At 34.6% G+C, this 18,450-nt stretch overlaps 1 long non-coding RNA gene across 4 annotated transcripts in view; it reads left to right on the top strand.

Annotated features, from left to right (window-relative positions):
• Positions 1-18,450, top strand: part of LOC111561886 — a 52,718-nt gene that overhangs the window by 7,991 nt on the left and 26,277 nt on the right. For 2 of the 4 annotated variants that reach the window (XR_006583422.1, XR_002744887.2), the window contains exons 2-4: positions 4,272-4,358; positions 14,262-14,381; positions 14,904-14,997. This is a non-coding gene — a long non-coding RNA (uncharacterized LOC111561886). The remainder of the gene's footprint in view (positions 1-4,271; positions 4,359-14,261; positions 14,382-14,903; positions 14,998-18,450) is intronic. The other 2 variants (XR_002744888.2, XR_006583421.1) reach the window with 2 other exon arrangements.

Raw genomic sequence — 18,450 nt, 5'->3', positions numbered from 1 at the left:
AAATAGCCAGTTTTCACATTGCAAGCCAAAAAGAATTGGGGTTTGAAAGTATATGAATATACACTATGGAGATTTAAAATCTCACACATTTTCCCATTGAAATTTTTTTTTTAATTGTAAAATGCAATGAACCTATCTTTCTGATTCAATGGGAAAATATTAGGTTCATTAGTAAATTTGAATAGGGTCAAATTTGTCAGAAAAGAAGAAATTTAAGACCAAAAACTAGTAAGGAAAGAGCATTAGAAATGCAATACTGACCAAATTCAGTCTAAGAGGGCTCTTACTACATTATCTATTCATAATAAAACATGTTCTAGACCTGATACCTGTAGAGAACACATGAATTTGAATTTTAATATCCAATGGCCATAGGTTTTTTGAAAATGTTTATGTACTTATTTTGAGAAAAAGAGAGAAAGGAGCAGGGGAGGGGCAAGAGAGAGAGGGAGGGAGAGAATCCCAGCCGGGTCCAGCTGAGCACAGAGCTCTGACACTGAACTCCATCTCATGACTGTGAGATCATGACCTGAGCCAAAATCAAGAATCAGAGGCTTCAACCACTGAGCCACCCAGGTGCCCCTGACTACAGGTTTTTAAATTCTATTACCCATGCTTATAAGCATATTTGAAAAAAAAAAGTTCTGAAAAAAAAAGAATTGACATCTTTTACAGATTTCTAGCATTTACAATGTGGAGAGCTGTAAAATGAGACGTGTCAACTTAATGGGTGACGAAATTGATGTGTGGCTAGTTTTCATCTGGATGAGTAGCATCTAATGGTTCTCATTAGAAGTATAATAGCAGCAACAAAGGGAGGGTTATAAGGTTGTTATTTTTCTCCTAGCTCCCCATTCTTACTACTCTCATAACCACATGTGCCCATTCTCCCAGCAAAATAAAAAATATTATATTGGGACTTTAAAGACCATCAGACCAATTGGCAAAACATCTCCTGGCATGACCATTAGTCTTACCCACAGGGAGACCAACTGCATGCAGCAATGTAGGGCATTGGCAATATTTTTGAAATAATTTGATTTTTGATATTTCAAAAATTGTGAAGTAGCTTTCAGGGCAAATATCAGAACATTTTGTAATTTACAATTACTTTATAATTTAGGCTTGTTTTCCTTTTTGATTTTAAACCAAAGCAGGAAACCATAATCTTCTCAGTGCTTAGAGCTGAAAAAAAACAAAACAAAACAAAAACAAAAACAAAAAAAACCCACTTTGGCTCTCTTTCTTTTCCCTGTGATGCTATTTAAATTACAAAAATAACTAAATTCGGTTGCCATTTAAAATTACAAAGGGGTAATTCCAAAATTATTTTCATAATCTGTTAAGAATAATGCTGATAAGCTGAACTAAATATTCTTTCTGTTTTGTGATTTTATGACCACCTATGAAGAAAACTTGTCTTTTTCCTTTGTTTAATCCTAATTGACCTAATTATGACTTAATAGAGGTGCTTTTTGTCTTTGACTTAGCCCTTTATTCATTTTTGTAGGTGGATTGACTAAAATGGGCAGATTAACTTCTCCTTGGAAACAGCAGCATTTACTATCTATCTACAAACCTCTGTGGTAATAAAGTCAAATTCTCAAGATTGATATTATTGTTTCCATGGAGGTACACACCATATAAACCTCCATTTCTTGCATTTGGTTCTGTGTTCCGGTAGTGTGGATTATTGAATTAAAATCAGAATTTAGTATAAAAAAATATTTTTCTTGCATATAGTGGCATCTTACAGGCAAAGCTCTTGTCAGACTAGAAAATTCATAAATATATGTTAAAATGATGGTTACATATGTAACTGTGTTCCTAGATCAATATGATTTCCTAAGGATTCAAAGCAATATCTGAGAGATGAAAAGAACAGAACCCAAGTCATAACAACATTTAAGGGCAGGGTTGCAAAGTTGTTCTACAGATTGTAGTTCATATGTATTCAGAGTGCAGCTATAGTTGGAACACCAGCGCATCTACTGCTATTTTAATAACTCAATCCTCAACTTCCAGCTACTGAGTTATAACACCCAAAAAGAAATATCAGAAATAGTATTTCACCTTTAAAAGATCATTAAATAGATCTTCTAAATCTCAGATGAATCCCAAAAGTTTGTTAATGTACATTTAAATTATTCTTCCACTTTGATGTTTCTGCTTTTTTTAAGAAAATCATATTGTGCTAGAAAATTTATTTGGAAATGATAACATATGGAGAAAGCATCTAAATAAAAATTCTTGGGAAGATTAACTTTTTGGAATACCAATGTTATCTCAGAACTTAGCTGTAAAACTACACTTTCAGCTTATAGAAGAAATATAAAAATATTCAATATTATAGATTAGTAACAAATATGTAGACTTCACATGCTACTCTTTATAACATATTTATCAAACTAAATGCTCCATATTTCTGTTCAACCAAACTGAGTTCTAGGAGGTTGAGTGAAAGAAATCAAATGTATTCTGTGAGATGTATTCTCTCACAGAATGAGCTGCCAAAAGGTAGGAGCCAGAGATGGAAATCAGCAGTGGACATTTTTCCAACACTGATAAATTAAATTTAATTTTACCGTCCATATATATGGGATACGTTTTCTTTTAGGAACAATTCAATTGTGAATCTTTTTACCATAGCTCGGAATTAAGTTCTTCCACATTGCTGTCAAGTGTTTTTCATCTTGGTAAGGAAATGAACATTTGTTCTACAGTTTAAAAATGGCCCACTGCTTTTTTAAAACTTAGAAAAAATATTTCCATAGTCTTTACCCCGTTCAAGATTTCCCCATGCTCTACCCACAACTTACGCTCTCAGTCACCTTGCTCCTAAAAAGTAGAGTCAAAAGTAAATGTCCTCTGATATTTATGTAAATCTCATAACTTTTCATCTCTTCACCTAATGAAGGTCACTCTGATCTTTCCCTGAATTTCAAGAGCACAGCATCCATCCAAGAACAGAAGATACACATTCTTTTCAAGTGTCCTTGGGCATTGTCCATGACATACCATATGATAAGCCATAAAACAGCCTCAGTAAATGCATTTAAAAGGATCGAAATCATACAAAATATGTTCTCTAATCACAATGGAATAAAACTAGAAATCAATACCAAAAGGAAACTTTGAAAATTCACAAATATGTGAAAAGTAAAAAAAAAAAAAAAAAAAAAAAAAAAAAAAAAAAAAAAAAAACAAAACACAATCCTAAAAGAACAATAGGGCAAAGAAGAAATTGAGAGAAAATTACAACATACTTTGAGATGAATGAAAATGAAGACAAAACATACTAAAACTATGGAACAGAGCTCTGCATTACTTAGAGGGAATTTTATAGCTGGGAAGCCCTGTATTAAATGTATATACAGCGTTCTATTGCTACTGTAAAAAATTAATGCAAATTTAGTGGATTAAATCAACACAAATTGTTTTACAGTTCTGCAGGTTGGAAGTCTTATTAAGCTAAAATCAAGGTGTCTGTGGACTATGTTCCTTTCTGAATTCTCTGTAGGCGAGAATTTCTTTTTCTTTTCCAGCTACAGAAGGAACCACATTCCATGGCTCATGACCCTCTTTCTTCATCTTTAAAACCAGCAAGCTGGATCTAGCCCTTTTCACATCCCATCACTCTGACCTCCTCTTCTGCCCCCATCTTCCATTTTTAAGGACTTTTGTGGTTTTATTAGGCTCACTCCACAATCCAGGATAATTTCTCTATTTAAGGTAACTCATTGGCAACCTTAATTTCATCCGCAACTTTAATTCCTCTTTGCTGTGTTACCTGACATATTTACAGATGTCAGGGTTTGCATGTGGACATCTTTGGGGGCAGAATAATGGTCGCCCAAGGAATGTACTTTGAAAACATCATAATATTTGAAGGAAGCCAATCACAAAGAATCATATGGTGTATGTTTCCATTTCTATGAAATATCCAGGATAGAAAATTCTATAGAAACAGAAAGTATATTTAGACAGTTGCCTAAGCTGGGTGGGAGGTAGAGGAGTGGGGGTAGGGGATATTGGAAGAGTGACTGCTAATGGGTAAGAAGTTTCTTTTTGGAGTGATGAAAATACTCTAAAATTGATTGTAGTGATAGTTACACAACTCTGAATATACAAATATATAAAAGCCACTGATTTGTACAGTTTAAATACATGAACTGTATATTATTTGTGTATATCAATAAAAATTATATTTGTGTATAAATAACTAATAAAATTACATCTAAAAGTATACATACATATCTTATTTTCCTTAGTTTAAAAAGGAATGAAGAGCAATTACAGTACCAGAGTCACCTGATAACCCACAGAGATGTAAAGTTTCCGTGAGGGTACAGTAGTATGTAAGTACATGTTTTTATTTTTTTATTTTTTATATTGAGATTAACACATTTTCTAAGTTACTTATTTATTTTGGAAGAGAGAGTGGTGGAGGGGCAGAGAGAGAGGGAGAGAGAATCCCCAGCAGGCTCTGCACTGTCAGCACAGAGCCTGACTTGGGGCTCAGTCCCACAAACCATGAAATCATAACCTGAGCTGAAACCAAGAATTGGTCGCTTAACTGACTGAGGCACCCAGGTGCCACAAGATAAACATATTTTTAATATTTTTATTAAATCCTTAAATTTAATTTTCTTATAGTTATTAAAGGCATTGCAGGTATTTTCTTGTTTTTGAAAATAGAATTCTTTTATTGAGACAATTTTAGATTTACAAGCTGTTATAATAAGTAATACAGAGTGATCCTGTGTATAGAGTGCCTCAATACTAATAACACAAAACTATAGTACAAGTCATGATCAGGATTTTGGCATTAATACACTCAAGGTATAATCAAAATTTTTATAGTATGCCCTTATTATCCTATTGATTTCTACAGGGTCTGAGTGATATTTCCTGTTTCATTCCTGATATGGTTAATTTGTGTCTTTTCTCATTTCTTTTCAGCCTTTCTGAATTTTATTAATATTTTTGAAGAATAGGCCTTTAATTTCACTGATTTTTCCTTCTTTTTTTGTTTCTAATTGCATTGATATCTACTCTTTTTCTTTTTAAGTAATCTCTATGCCCAAGTGGGGCTTGAACCCACGACCCTGAGATCTAGAGTTGCATTCTTTTCCAACTGACCCAGACAGGTGCCACAATGTCTACTTTTATTTTTTATTAATTCTTTCTTTCTATTTTCTTTGGGCTTATATTGCTCTTCATTTTCTGGATTCTTGAGCATGGATGATTGTGACTTTACCTCTTTTCCACTATCTTTTTAGTGTTATAAATTTTTCTCTCAGCACTGCTTTAACTGTGTCCCAAAATTTTTGGTGTCTCATATTTTCATTTTCATTCTTTTTGATGTATTTCCTGACTTCCCTGGAGACTTCCTTTTTGAGCTAAGAATTATTCAATGGTGTATTGCTTAGTTTCCAAGTGTTCTAGGATTTTCCTATTCTCTTTTTATTAATGCATTCTATCTGGGTTAATTGTGGTTGAGGATACTCCATGTAATTTTGTTTTTAGAAAATGTGTTGAGGTTTGTTTCATAGCCCAGGATATGATTCATCTTGGTATATGTTCCACAAGTACTTGAAAAAAATGTGTATTCTGTTGTTGTTGAATGAAGTGTTCTATAAATTTTGATTAGAGCCTGTTTGTTAATGACGTTGCATTAAACTATATCCTTGTTGATTCTCTGTCTAATTGCTTTATCAATTGTGAGAGGGATGTTGAAGCCTCCAACTCTAGTAGTTATGGGTTTGTCTATTTCTCCTTTCACTTCTTTCAGTTTTGCTTTACTCTTTTGCTGTTCTATTGTATAGGATCATTACATCTTTTGGGTGTAAAAGATCCTTTTATTATGTAATGTCCCTCTATCTCTGTTTTCTTTACTCTAAATTCTACTTTATGTACTATTAGGATAGTCACTCTTATTTCCTCTTATGTTTGCTTGATAGACCCTTTTCCAGAGTTTTTCTTCAAACTGACTTTATTGTTTTATTTGAAATGAGTATCTTGTAGGAAACATATATTTGGATCATATTTCCTTTTGATCTTCCCTGCCAATCTCTGTCATTTAATTGGTTCAATAAGACACTTTATATTTAATATAACAATACTTAAGAGTTTGTCTATTACTTTAGTTTTCTGCATATTCTGATATTTATTTCTCTTTTTCCTGTCTTCCTATGTTCTACTTGAAATTATTTAGAACTCTATTTTGATTCATATTGTTTTTTAGCATGTCTTTTCACATAGCTTTTTAGTGGTTACTTTATTACATTTTGTATCCATAAAATCACAGTTTACTGGTATTGTCATTTTAGCAGTTAGAATAAAAAAAAATAGAATAGAATAGAATAGAATAGAATAGAATAGAATAGAAACCTTATGTTACTTTACACACCTCTGTTTATAATATGATTATCTTAAACATTTCCTCTACATACATTTAGACCCACATTAGACAGTGTTATAATTTTGGTTTCTGTTGTCGAATATAATTTAGAAAACTCAAGAGAAGTGGGAAAGTTTATTGTACTTAATCATATTTTACTTTTAACAATCAAATAGTTCTTTGCAAGAGAAAGCAGTGTTTTGCTCCAAAATCCCAGGGAGTTGTGCTATGACACTGCTTCTGTCTTTTTTTATCATTAAGTTTATAATTTTAATTCTAGTTAACGAACAATGTTATGTTAGTTTCAGGTGTACAATACAGTGATTCAACAGTTCCATATATTACTCAGTGCTCATCATGAAAAGTTCACTCTTAATCCCCTTCACCTATTTCATCCATCCCCACACCCACCTCTCCTCTGGTAGCCATCTGTTTGTTCTCTATACTTAAGAGTCCGGTTTTTGGTTTGTGCATTTTCCCCCCTTTATTTGTTTGTTTTGTTTCTTAAAAATCACATATGAGTAAAATTATATGATATTTGTCTTTCTCTGACTGACCTATTTCACCTAGCATTATACTCTCTAGATTCATCCATGTTGTTGCAAATGGCAAAATTTTATTCTTTTTGTGGCTGAACAATATTCCACTGTATATATACACCACATCTTCTTTATTTATTCATCTGTTGATGGACACTTGGGCTGCTTTCATAATTTGGCTATTATAAATAATGCTGCAATAAACTTAGGGATGCATGTATCCTTTAAATTAGCATTCTCATATTCTTTGGGGAAATACCCAGTAGTGTGATTACTGGATCATATGATAGTCCTATTTTTAATTTTTTGAGGAAGCTTCATATAGGTCAATGGAACAGAATAGAAAGCCTAGAAATGAACCCACAATTATATGGCCAATTAATCTTCGCCAAAGGAGGTAAGAATATGCAATGGGAAAAAGTCTTTTCAACAAATGATGTTGGAAAAACAGCACAGGTACATGCAAAAGAATGAAATTGGACCACTTTCTTCCATAATATGCAAAAGTAAACTCAAAATGGATTAAGGGTCTGTCTAAGAGTGAGACCAGAAACCATAAAAATCCTAGAAGAGAACATGACAAGAATTACTCTGACATCAAGTGTAACAACACATTTCTAGATACATCTCCTGAGGTTAGGGAAACAAAAGCAAAATAAACTATTGAGACTACATCAAAATAAAAAGCTTCTGCACAGCAAAGGAAACAATCAACAAAACTAAAAGACGACCTACTGGATGGGAGAAGATATTTGCAAATGACATATCTGGTAGAGGGTTAGTATCCAAAATATATAAAGAGTGTCAGTTTTTTAAAAATTATATTGGATGCTTTTGTACTAATGTGCAGGTTAGACTAAAGCCAATGTTTCTCTTTCACCAAACAGCTTCCTCCTCTTTAGCCTCTGCTTTCCCTTCTTTGTTCCTATAGAAAGGAGAAAATATCTAAATGCATATTCAGGGATTGACAGAGACATGGAGCATCCCCAGCAAAGTTGATCATTTGGTAGAGCAAGCAAGCTAATAGTTTTTTGTCCCACCAAACTGTTATTATTAAAGACATAATGATGAATGCAGGATTGATGAATGTAAAGAGGGTTCTATTTAGTTAGTTTTAATTTCTTGTCAAGATTCTGCCTTCTTTGGGAGATATCATTTCAATGTATATTTTAGCAGTTATAAGGAAACACTTTAGCTAACTAGCAGCCACTACAATTTGGCCCTGTTCGTGTCATGTTTTGGTAGTCCCTAGTAGAGGGGTGGCCTGAGTGCCCTGCTCTCTGTCCACTTAATCTGGCTATGGACACATAGAAAGCAGCAAGAACATGATGCCCATCTCTTCCCCCTCCCCCTTTACCTGTACCTCTTTCCTGCTTTTTCTCCTATGACATTATTCCACCTTACTTTCCACCCTTAAAGCTCTCCTTGATACTTCACCCCCTTTTCTCTGTTGCATTCCTTTTTCTTTTCTTTTTTCTCTTCTGAGATAAAAAATAAAGACAGTACGATTAAAGTAATGCCTCTTCTCTCTCTTACTCCAATGCATCTTTAGCGTTACAAAGCCATCTTCCCCACTTTTAACGTGATCACTTAACTTCCCAACTTAAAATCATTCTGTAACTCTGCATTTCTTAAAAACACCATCCAAAATCTTACTGTTGTGTACCAGGCTCTGCATGTATTGAAATAATATGGTTGTGCGCCTATATTCCTGACTAAACTGAGAGTCTCACAGGACAGAAACTGAGTGGGGAGGGTGTATGTGTGCACGTATTTATGTGTTTATGTTCCCCTGTGTTCTCAGCATTTAATGTAGTGCCAAGTACCAAGAAGATTTATAATAAATGATTGTTGAGTAAAGCAATTTATAGCAGTTGTGTCTCATTTTTAGCAATATGTTCTCTGGGCTGTGAAGATGGAAAGCTCTTAATTCACTAGCATGCTGAAGTTTAACAAAGAATAAAATAGGCCTCTCTTTGGCCTCTGCCCCAAAGTAATACTTACAAAATTTATACCACTGGAGAAAAAGATCTGTCTTTGTTGTATAATTATGAGAACTAATTGTAATGGCAAAAATGTTCTTAAAAGCAAGAGACAAAGCCAGCAGTCTTGCAGAGTTGTGTGGACATAGATGCTCAAGTGGGTGGATTTTGATTCATTTTAAATTGAGGGTCAGCTGGGGTGCCTGGGAGGCTCAGTAGGTTAAGTGTCTAACTCTTGGTTTTAGCTCAGGTTATTAAGTCACAGTTCATGGGATCGAGCCCCATGTCAGGCTCTATGCTGACAGCGTGATGTCTGCTTGGGATACTCTCCCTGTTTCTGCCCTTCCCCTGCTTGTTCTTGTTCTCTCTCTCTCTCTCTCTCTCTCTCTCTCTGTCTCAAAATAAATAAACATTTTAAAATAAATAAATAAATAAATAAATAAATAAAGTGAGGGTCAGCTGCTTATTTGTGTCTCATTAGGTCTTTTCACCTAGAAAAGGCTTTATACATAATAAAATCAATATTTTGTTGTTTTAAATCATTTTACAATATTGTTAAACAAGACTTAATATGCTTATGTTGAGGGTATTTTTCACATAATGTATGGTGAATATTTTCTAAAATTCTCTTATATTTTAAGCTTCACAAATTTTACACTAGTGAGCATTCACAACCTTGGCACGTGACGTTTTCTTTTTTGCAAACATGTAAAACTCATTTGGGAGGAGAAATTGAGAGGCAACCACCACACCAAGTCTGAGTCTCCACTCATGCATAGGTTCTACAGGCCACCACGAAATTCTGTGTACCTAGTGCTTACTCTCAATTGTGTAAAAGGATGTTAGATGGTCAAAGATAAATATTGATCAATATGTGTGGTTGTTCCATTCACAAACAAGAGGGAGAAGGCAGGATTTAATGTTAAATTAATTATGTCAAGGGAAACTTTTGCATGCTGACAGAAAAGAGCATATGAAATTCAAGGAACAATTATAAGTTATTTTTGTGACTTCAGCGTACACTAGCAAAAATCTAGGAAGCACATCTGTAAACTATCTGTTCGTGATTCTTACCCTTCTCTTCTTCAGTTCACAGTTCAAAGTCTTCCTCTGCCAAACCCTATCAAGTAATAGAGAACAGGTTTGTCTTAATTATGCGGTTTGATAAAGGAACCCTTGTTTGAAGCCAATTTTTGCCCTCGAATAATTAATGTTATGATAATTATTGTTTCTATATTTCTCTTGTAAAACCACACTGAGTATTATTCTGGGTACATTTGTATCAGAAAGTCTTCTAAAAGTTGGTGGAAATACAAAGAATAATACATGAAGATTAGAAAGGTTCTGTTAAAAATATGGTATTGATTTATTCAAACAGATGAAAAGAACTAAATCTTTTCAGTGAGGCCAACCGATGAGTAAGAGGGAAGAGGGCTAAAAGAATTCGAAGGGTGTGAACAAAGGACATGGACAACAAATGTTTAGCATTATGCAAATGTTCACTGGGTAAAACAGCAACAGCAGAGTAAATTCTGGTTCTAATAAAATGATAGTTAGACAAAAACAATTGTCATTGGATGGAAAATTCATCGCTTGGATTATTTAAACTTAGCACATAAGAAATGTCAAATGTTTGAGCAGCTAATAGGCTATATAAAAAGGTCATATATGGAGATTTAACGAATTATGCAAATCAAACCATAATTTTTCAAACATCACCTTTCACCACCTCATGAACTTCTGACGCAAAGATGCCGAAAATTGCATTATGTCTGGTTTTATATTTCATTCTGGCTAGACTGTTCAGGGTTATTCACCCTGAGATCCAGCCCAAAAGCAGTGGATTGTAAAGCGTCTACACCATACGTGAAGGAGTTTCATTGATTACACTTACAGCACCTGCCAGGGAGACAAGTCTGTCGGAATTCTCTCCAGGGCTGAAGGCATCGGCAGGGAATATTTTTGCACTTTCCCTGTGCCTTTTTAGCACCACTGGCTCCACCCTTGCACTCTCCTGTTGCCGGGATCCTGCCCTCATGGTCAGGCCAAAGGCACAGGAAAAGATCATGTTCAACATCACTAATCATTAGGAGATGCAAATCAGAACCACAATGAGATACCACCTCACACCAGTCACAATGGTTATTATCAAAAAGATAGGAAATAACAAGTGTTGTCAAGGCTGTGGAGAAAAGAGAAACCCTGTGCACTGTTGCTGGGAATGTAGACTCGTATACCTGCTATGGAAAAAGGTATGGAATTTCCTCATGAAACTAAAAATAGAGCTGCCATATGATTCATCAATTCCACTCTGGGTATTTATCTGAAGGAAACAGAACCACTCATTTGAACAGATGTCTGTGTCCCTATGTTCACTGCAGCATTATTCACAATAGCCAAATATAGAAACAACCAAAGTGTCCACTGATGAATGAATGGCTAAAGAAGATGTGGTGTGTATATATACAATGGAACACTACCCAGATGGAAAAAATAATGAACTCTCGCTGTCTGTGACAACATGGATGAAACCTGAAGGTATGCTAGGTGCAAGAAGTCCGACAGAGAAAGACAAATAACCTTATAATTTCACTTGTATGTTGAATCTAAAAAAACACAGCAAACATACAAAAAAAAGATCCCATCGACGCAGAGAACAGATTTGGTGGTTGCCAGCAGGAAAGGGATTGGGAGTGGGCTAAATGGGATATGGGGGACAAGAGATACAAACTTCCAGTCATAAAATAAATAAGTCACAGGGCTGTAACAGTACAGCACGGTGATAGAGCCAACAATACTGCACTGCATATCATGTAAGTTTATATGGTGATACTAGGACACTAGACTTACTATGGTGGCCATTTTGCAGTGTAGACAAATCATTATGTTGCACACATGCAATTCATATTATGTGTCAGTTATATCTCAATAAAAACAATTCAGATATTTTAAAGATCATCTCAATTTCAGAGCACTGAATATTTAGTTCTGAGGTAAATATTCTTTCCTGAAAATCAGGAAAGAGGAAAATACGGCACACTGACATATCAGTTCAGCGATTTTAGTTTAATATTTAATGAGTGTGTTGTGAGAAAGGCACAATGCTGAGAGAGGGTTGTAATGAAAACAAAGTAGCCCTTGCTAAATAGTTTACCAAAAAGCAGGCATAAAACATATTCACAAAACTATGATGAAGTGATTAAAGCAGTGTGTGTGACAGAAATACCAGTTCTCAGTAGGGATGGTATTTAGTTCATAGCTGAGGCTGAATATTTCAAACATATGGAAATACAAATGGAAGGAGAGGCATTCTAGATGGAGAGAATGGGGTCAAATATTCACAGATCATGAGCAGTTTCACAATAGTTCATGGGGCAGTATGGCTACAACCCAGCCGGTGCTAAAGCTAGATCATGGTCAGATTGTGGGACACTCGGTGAGCATAGAAGTGTGGGTTTTAGTCCGTAGGAAAGCCAATGGAGTTTCTTAATAGGAGGGTGACACATGAAGTAAATGCTTTAGAACCATTAATTTCTCAGAAACACACAGGAACAGTTAAACTGGGTAAAAATGTAGGCACGAAGGTCACTTCATAATCTTAAACTGCATAATCTTGAAATAATCAGAAACTGAAGTATGGGACTGGCAGCAGAAATGGAAAAGAAAGAAGGAAAGAAGGAACTCTTTGAATGTACTAAATATATTCCTAAAATTTTACGCTGGCGATGCGTTTTAGTACTAGTTTGCTTAAATTGGGGATATACCAGTAAATTTCACTACTTTAAATTAGTGATAATATTTGGAAGTAAAATATATTCACGCATAATGTTACACAAATGGCTTAGATGTAATCTTTTTAAAAATTGTTTTTAATGTTTTATTTACTTTTGAGACAGAGACAAAGCATGAGCAGGGGAGGGGCAGAGAGAGAGGGAGACACAGAATCTGAAGCAGGCTCCAGGCTCTGAGCTGTCGGCACAGAGCCCGACGCGGGGCTGGAACTCACGTACAGCGAGATCGTGACCTGGCTGAAGTCGGACGCTCAACCGACTGCGCCACCCAGGCACCCCAGATATAATCATTTTTAACAGTTCAATAGATGGTAGTTTAGCAAAAGAACTTTACATTTAATAATGTATTTTTAAATTGCCATTAAAAATCAATACTTAATTAAATTAGAATGTGAGGGAAGGAGTTAAAGGTCTAGAGTAAGTAAGGAGTAAATAATTTCATCATCATGAATCAGTGAAGATAAAATCAACAAGTTGTTATTGACGACTTACTTCATACTGCTTTTTGAGGATAAATAATATACCTGTAAAGAAACAATCTAGTTTTAAAAAATGGTTTCTAAGAAACCAAAGCTTTCATAAATGAATAAAAATTGAAAATTGAATAAAAATTGATAATAAATGCAACAATTTACACTATATCACTGGAAGGGAAAGTTAAAGCCTCAGCTGCAGAGAAACTCTGAAAAATAAGTGATGTTAGACAAGTTAATATTATTTTTTTTATTTAAACCTTTCTCAGTGGAACTATCCCCAAATAAATACTGTGTTTTACTATTTTCTTAAATCATTATGCTGTGCTATGTGCATATAGCTTGAGGTTTCGTTGTGTGTAGTGTGGAGCATTGGACTAAGTAACTTGATTTTGCTGGATGGTGGCACTGACGTTTTCTCTTGTAGTCTTTATTTTTCCCACTGCTTTCTCCTTCTCATTTCTGCTTGTGCTGTTCTCCCACTTGTAACCATCATATGACACTACTAGCCGAATAGATAGAGATTTTCTTTCAATCTTTTGCATTGGGCAGAGTAGGCGCTTTATTTCCTCCTCATTTCGTTCATCGTTGCTGAGTACTAAGGAACTCCTTCCTTGGCCACCAGATACTTTCTTCCTGGCATATTCCCTCCCATTACACTTGGGAGTCCTATTATGTGAAATAAGTACAACCATGATGGGCCCCACTGGGGATATTCATGAGAACTAGAAAATAAGTTTCTTTGGAAATGTTAACAGTACCATTGAACTTCCTTCTAACAGAAGTTATATGCCACTTTTAAAATTTATTCTTTAATAATGTCAAGGGAATAAACTTTTATTTTTCCTGTTATTAGTCATATTACTATTTTTTAAAATTTTGTCAACAAAATTTTTTTCACACTTCTTTCTTGGAAATTAGATGATGACAGAACTGGGCCTAGATGCTAAGTCACTTCGCATTCAATCTGGTTCTTTTTCTTTAACTGAGAGCCACTCTTCCTTTTCTGTGTCTGCTTCAGTGAAGAAAGGAGCAGATCATCTGTAAATGCCCCATCCGTTCTTTATTTCTAGGAGTTATAATGAAGTTTTGGAACTCAACTGTCAATCACTTTGAAAGTATGGTTACATGAGTTAATGGCGAGCATGATACCATGAGTTTTGCTTTAGATGCTTCCTATGGAGATCAAAATGGTAACTTTATTTTTATTACTCCCTGATAAATGGTGCATTTAGTCTGAACACAAGGTTTCAGAATGATATAACTGTTAAAAAAATATCAAGGATTAATGTGATCCTCATATAATTTTAAATGACTTTTTTTCTCATTCAGCTGTTGAATAAAACAAGGAGAAAAATAAGTGACAAATAAAATCTTGGTTCTATAAAGCATGAACTAATTGGAAGTTAGTTGAATAACATTACATTTGTATTAGTTCATTCAACTGAATAACTCCTCAGATATATTTTCTGAATAAAGTTTAAATCTCAAAAAATGAATTAGGTAATTTGTACTTTAAGTTTCTTTATAAAATATTTCAAATTTTAATTCCTATGGGATTTTTGAGGGAATCAAAAATTTCCCCTTTTCTTTTAGTTTTTAATCCAAATATACACAGGTAATTATTATTGCACCGCACAAGGTAAATAAATTTTAGTGCAGTGTCCTCTCCATTCCTCAGCAACCACAGTGATCTCTTCGTGGTCACTCAACAGGGTTAACACAGCCTCGAGGCATCATCTGAGCTTATATCATTCATGAGACAAGAAGAGTATACCCGCGTGGCATCAGAAGTGGTCCATATTGATGGTCAGTATAATCATACTCAACCGAGTAAACTCTGCACAGAACCTGTTGGCAATAATAATCCCAATCATTTGCATTAATCGACTTTAATCCTCACGACAATTCTTTAAGGGGGGTGCTCTTACCTTTTACAGAGGAGGAAACTGAGGTCTGAAAGGTTAGTCACATGTCCAGTGTGACACAGTTCACATGTGATAGAACTGAGTTTTATCCCCTGCCTGCAAGTTCCACAGTTCATGCTCTTAACCACCATGTGGTACTCATTTCACTCTCATGTCACATAGAAGGGATACTCACTGGAGCACAGTCAGAAAAAAAGAGCTTTATATTCCATATGTTATTAAAATGTATCTTTTAGAGACCCATTAAATAGTTCACATCAAAACTGTTTTTAGGCAATTTCACTCTACTGTAACTTTATTTCAACTTTATTTCAAGTGTGGAATTTTAAGAAAAAGGCAATTTTGTGTTTGCGTCTTTATCTCCAATATGTTTTGGCACTTATAACACAGTATGATCCTAAATTCCTTTAAGAATAAAATAGAATTGTTTTTTTCAAGCATACTCATCCGTTCTCATTTTATTACTGTTCTGTACTTCAAACACACTTCCAGTTACCATTAAATCCCACAATTTCCACCCATAACATCTGGATAAATGCATATAGATTCTATGCCAAAGAGCCATAGTGCATGAAAAAAAATACTCTTGGCATTCATTAAGCTTTTCCATTTCTTTAAAATTAGGCTTTACTCCTCTGGTAAGCAGAGATGAAAGCATGTAATTAGCTAATTTTTTTCCTACTCAGTGTGATATTTGCTATTTATTTTCTATGCCAATTCCTCCCCCCAACACGTCTGTTGCTTCTCTTTGGGATTGAGAATCTTCTCATCCTAATGATACTTAAGGACTCATTATTTTCCTTTATTGTGTGTAAAGAAGCATACGTTCCATTTTCCTCCATGCTTTACTGATATTCTGTTTTTTAAAGGATTTAACATGAGTACTTGGATAGGATATGTTTGAAAGTTCCATGTTTTTGCAAAGTATACTATTTTGTGATATGTTTTATATTTTGTTGCCTAGTTGAAAACTCCCAGTCCACATGATCAAGGAGAACATATAAATATTGTGTCCCATAGATGTACTTGCCAGTATAACTTGCCTGAGAAATAAAACTAAATGTTTGACAAGTTAGAAATTTTTATCACTTGAGAAAATTCTTTCTGAGGGTTACAATAACCTTGGATGTCAGAATTATTCACAGACTTCTAAATGATGCAGAATTGTGGAGCTCTTTAGTAAAACTGGAAGGGACAGAATTATATTTGTCATTAAACTCCATGAAAATTTTGGTAACATAGATTTATTGGCTTTCAACCCTCTTTCCCCCAGCACTTTATTAGCAAAAATATAGGGAGAGTACCAAATAGAAGTTTCACCTTGCTTACGAAACCTTATTTTAGTAACAAACTGTACCTGAATTTTAATGACAGATACTGTTGGAAAGCAGTGTTTATTTCTGCATTGTGAACTATGAGTATTAAGGATTTTAGCTATTAAATGTTAACTTCTATGTTATCAAAAGCATAGCTTACTTTGTATTAGGCTTTGGCGGGGGGGGGGGGGTAGGGGAGATCATCACTGTGATTTAATTAAATCTATCTGTGTTTAAAAGCAGATTGGGGTGCCTGGGTGGCTCAGTTGGTTAAGCGTCTGACTTCAGCTCAGATCATGATCTCACAGTTTGTAAGTTCAATCCCTGCATCCGGCTCTCTGCTGTCAGCACAGACTCTGCTTTGGATCCTCTGTCCCCCCCCCCCCCCGCCTCTCCCCTACTTCCATTCTCTCTCTGTCTCTCAAAAATAAATAAGCCTTTAAAAAAGTAAATAAAAGCAGAATCAGACCTATAAATACAGAGAAGAAACTGATGGTTGCCAGAGGGGAGGAGGGTGGAGAGATGGGTAAAATGGGTGAAGGGGGGTGTGGGCCATATAGTCTTCCAGTTATGGAATAAATAAGCCACAGGAATAAAAAGCACAGTGTAAGGGATATAGTCAAGGATACCGTATTAGTGTTGTATAGTGGCAGATGGTAGCTACACTTGTGAGAACAGCATAACATATAGAGAAGTTGAATCACTGTGTTGTACACCTGAAACTAATGTAACAGTGTCAACTATAATCAAAATAAATTTTAAAAAAAAATTTAATGAGCAAATCTATGTGTTTGGAGAGGGGTAAAATTTATGCTTCAAGGAGACAGGGATTTTCTTATATCTCCATCCCCCACCTTAGCATTTTCCTTATAATTCTTTTCATAAGCAGTAGAAAAGCGATAACTTTATTTTAATAATTGTAAATTGACTTTAACAGTACTGATGATGAGTGACAGGGGATGAGAATTATCATTCAATTCACTTGTTGACTGAGTTCATTCCGACATTAGTTTGTGTGAAATAATAAATGCTTGATTTTCAGCATGTAGCTTTGGATAACAACACAGCAAACAAAATATCTGGATTTCGGGTTTGAGGCATAATTAAACCATGAGCTGATTAGTCAGTCAATAAAGCAGTTAAAAATATGAAAGAAAATTAATTTTATATTACTTTTATTTATACTATTTCCAGTGTTCCTCATTCCATTGTATAGTAGGTTCAAGTTTTTATCATATACATTTTTCCCGAAGGACTTCTTTTAACATTTTTGTTGTGGAGGTTTATTATAAACTCTTGTTTTTTTTTTTTTTTAACCTGAAAAAACCTATTTCTTTTTTATATTTAAAAGTTATTTATGCTAGAGTATTCTAGGTTGACGTTTTTTTCCCCTTTAGACATTTTAAAAGATGTCACTTGATGATCTTCTGGCTTCAATAACTCCTGATGTAAATTCTTGAAAAGTCTGCTGTAATTTATACGCATATATTTATATATATGATATGTTCTTTTCTTCTGACTCTCTTTAAGATTTTCTTTTTATCTTTGGTTTTCAGTCCTTTTCTTTTCTTTTCTTTTCTTTTCTTTTCTTTTCTTTTCTTTTCTTTTCTTTTCTTTTTTAAGTAGGCTCCACACCCAATATGGAGCCCAATGCAGGGCTTGAACCCACAACCCGGAGATCAAGACCTGAGCTGAGATCACCAATTGGATGCTTAATGGACTGAGCCACCCAGGTACCCCTGGTTTTCAGAACTTTGAATATGTTTGTCCAGGTGTTTTATTTGTTTTATTCCACTTGGTGTTCTGTGAATTCTTTGATCTGTGGTTTCATGTCTTTCAGTATTTTTGGAAAATTCTCACTCGTTAACTTACAATACTTTCTTTCCATGCTTTTTCTCTTTTGTGATTCCTGTTATAGCAATATTAAACTGATATTGTCCCAAGTTCTCTCAAGGTTTTTTATTCTTTTTTAAAATTCATTGTAATTTAGCATGGTTAATTTCTATTGAACTATTTTC

This window comes from Felis catus, chromosome C1 (assembly GCF_018350175.1).
Source record: "Felis catus isolate Fca126 chromosome C1, F.catus_Fca126_mat1.0, whole genome shotgun sequence".
Taxonomy (NCBI): Eukaryota; Metazoa; Chordata; class Mammalia; order Carnivora; family Felidae; genus Felis; species Felis catus.
The sequence above is the reverse complement of the archived record's forward strand: the minus strand, read 5'-3'. Positions and strand labels throughout refer to the sequence as shown.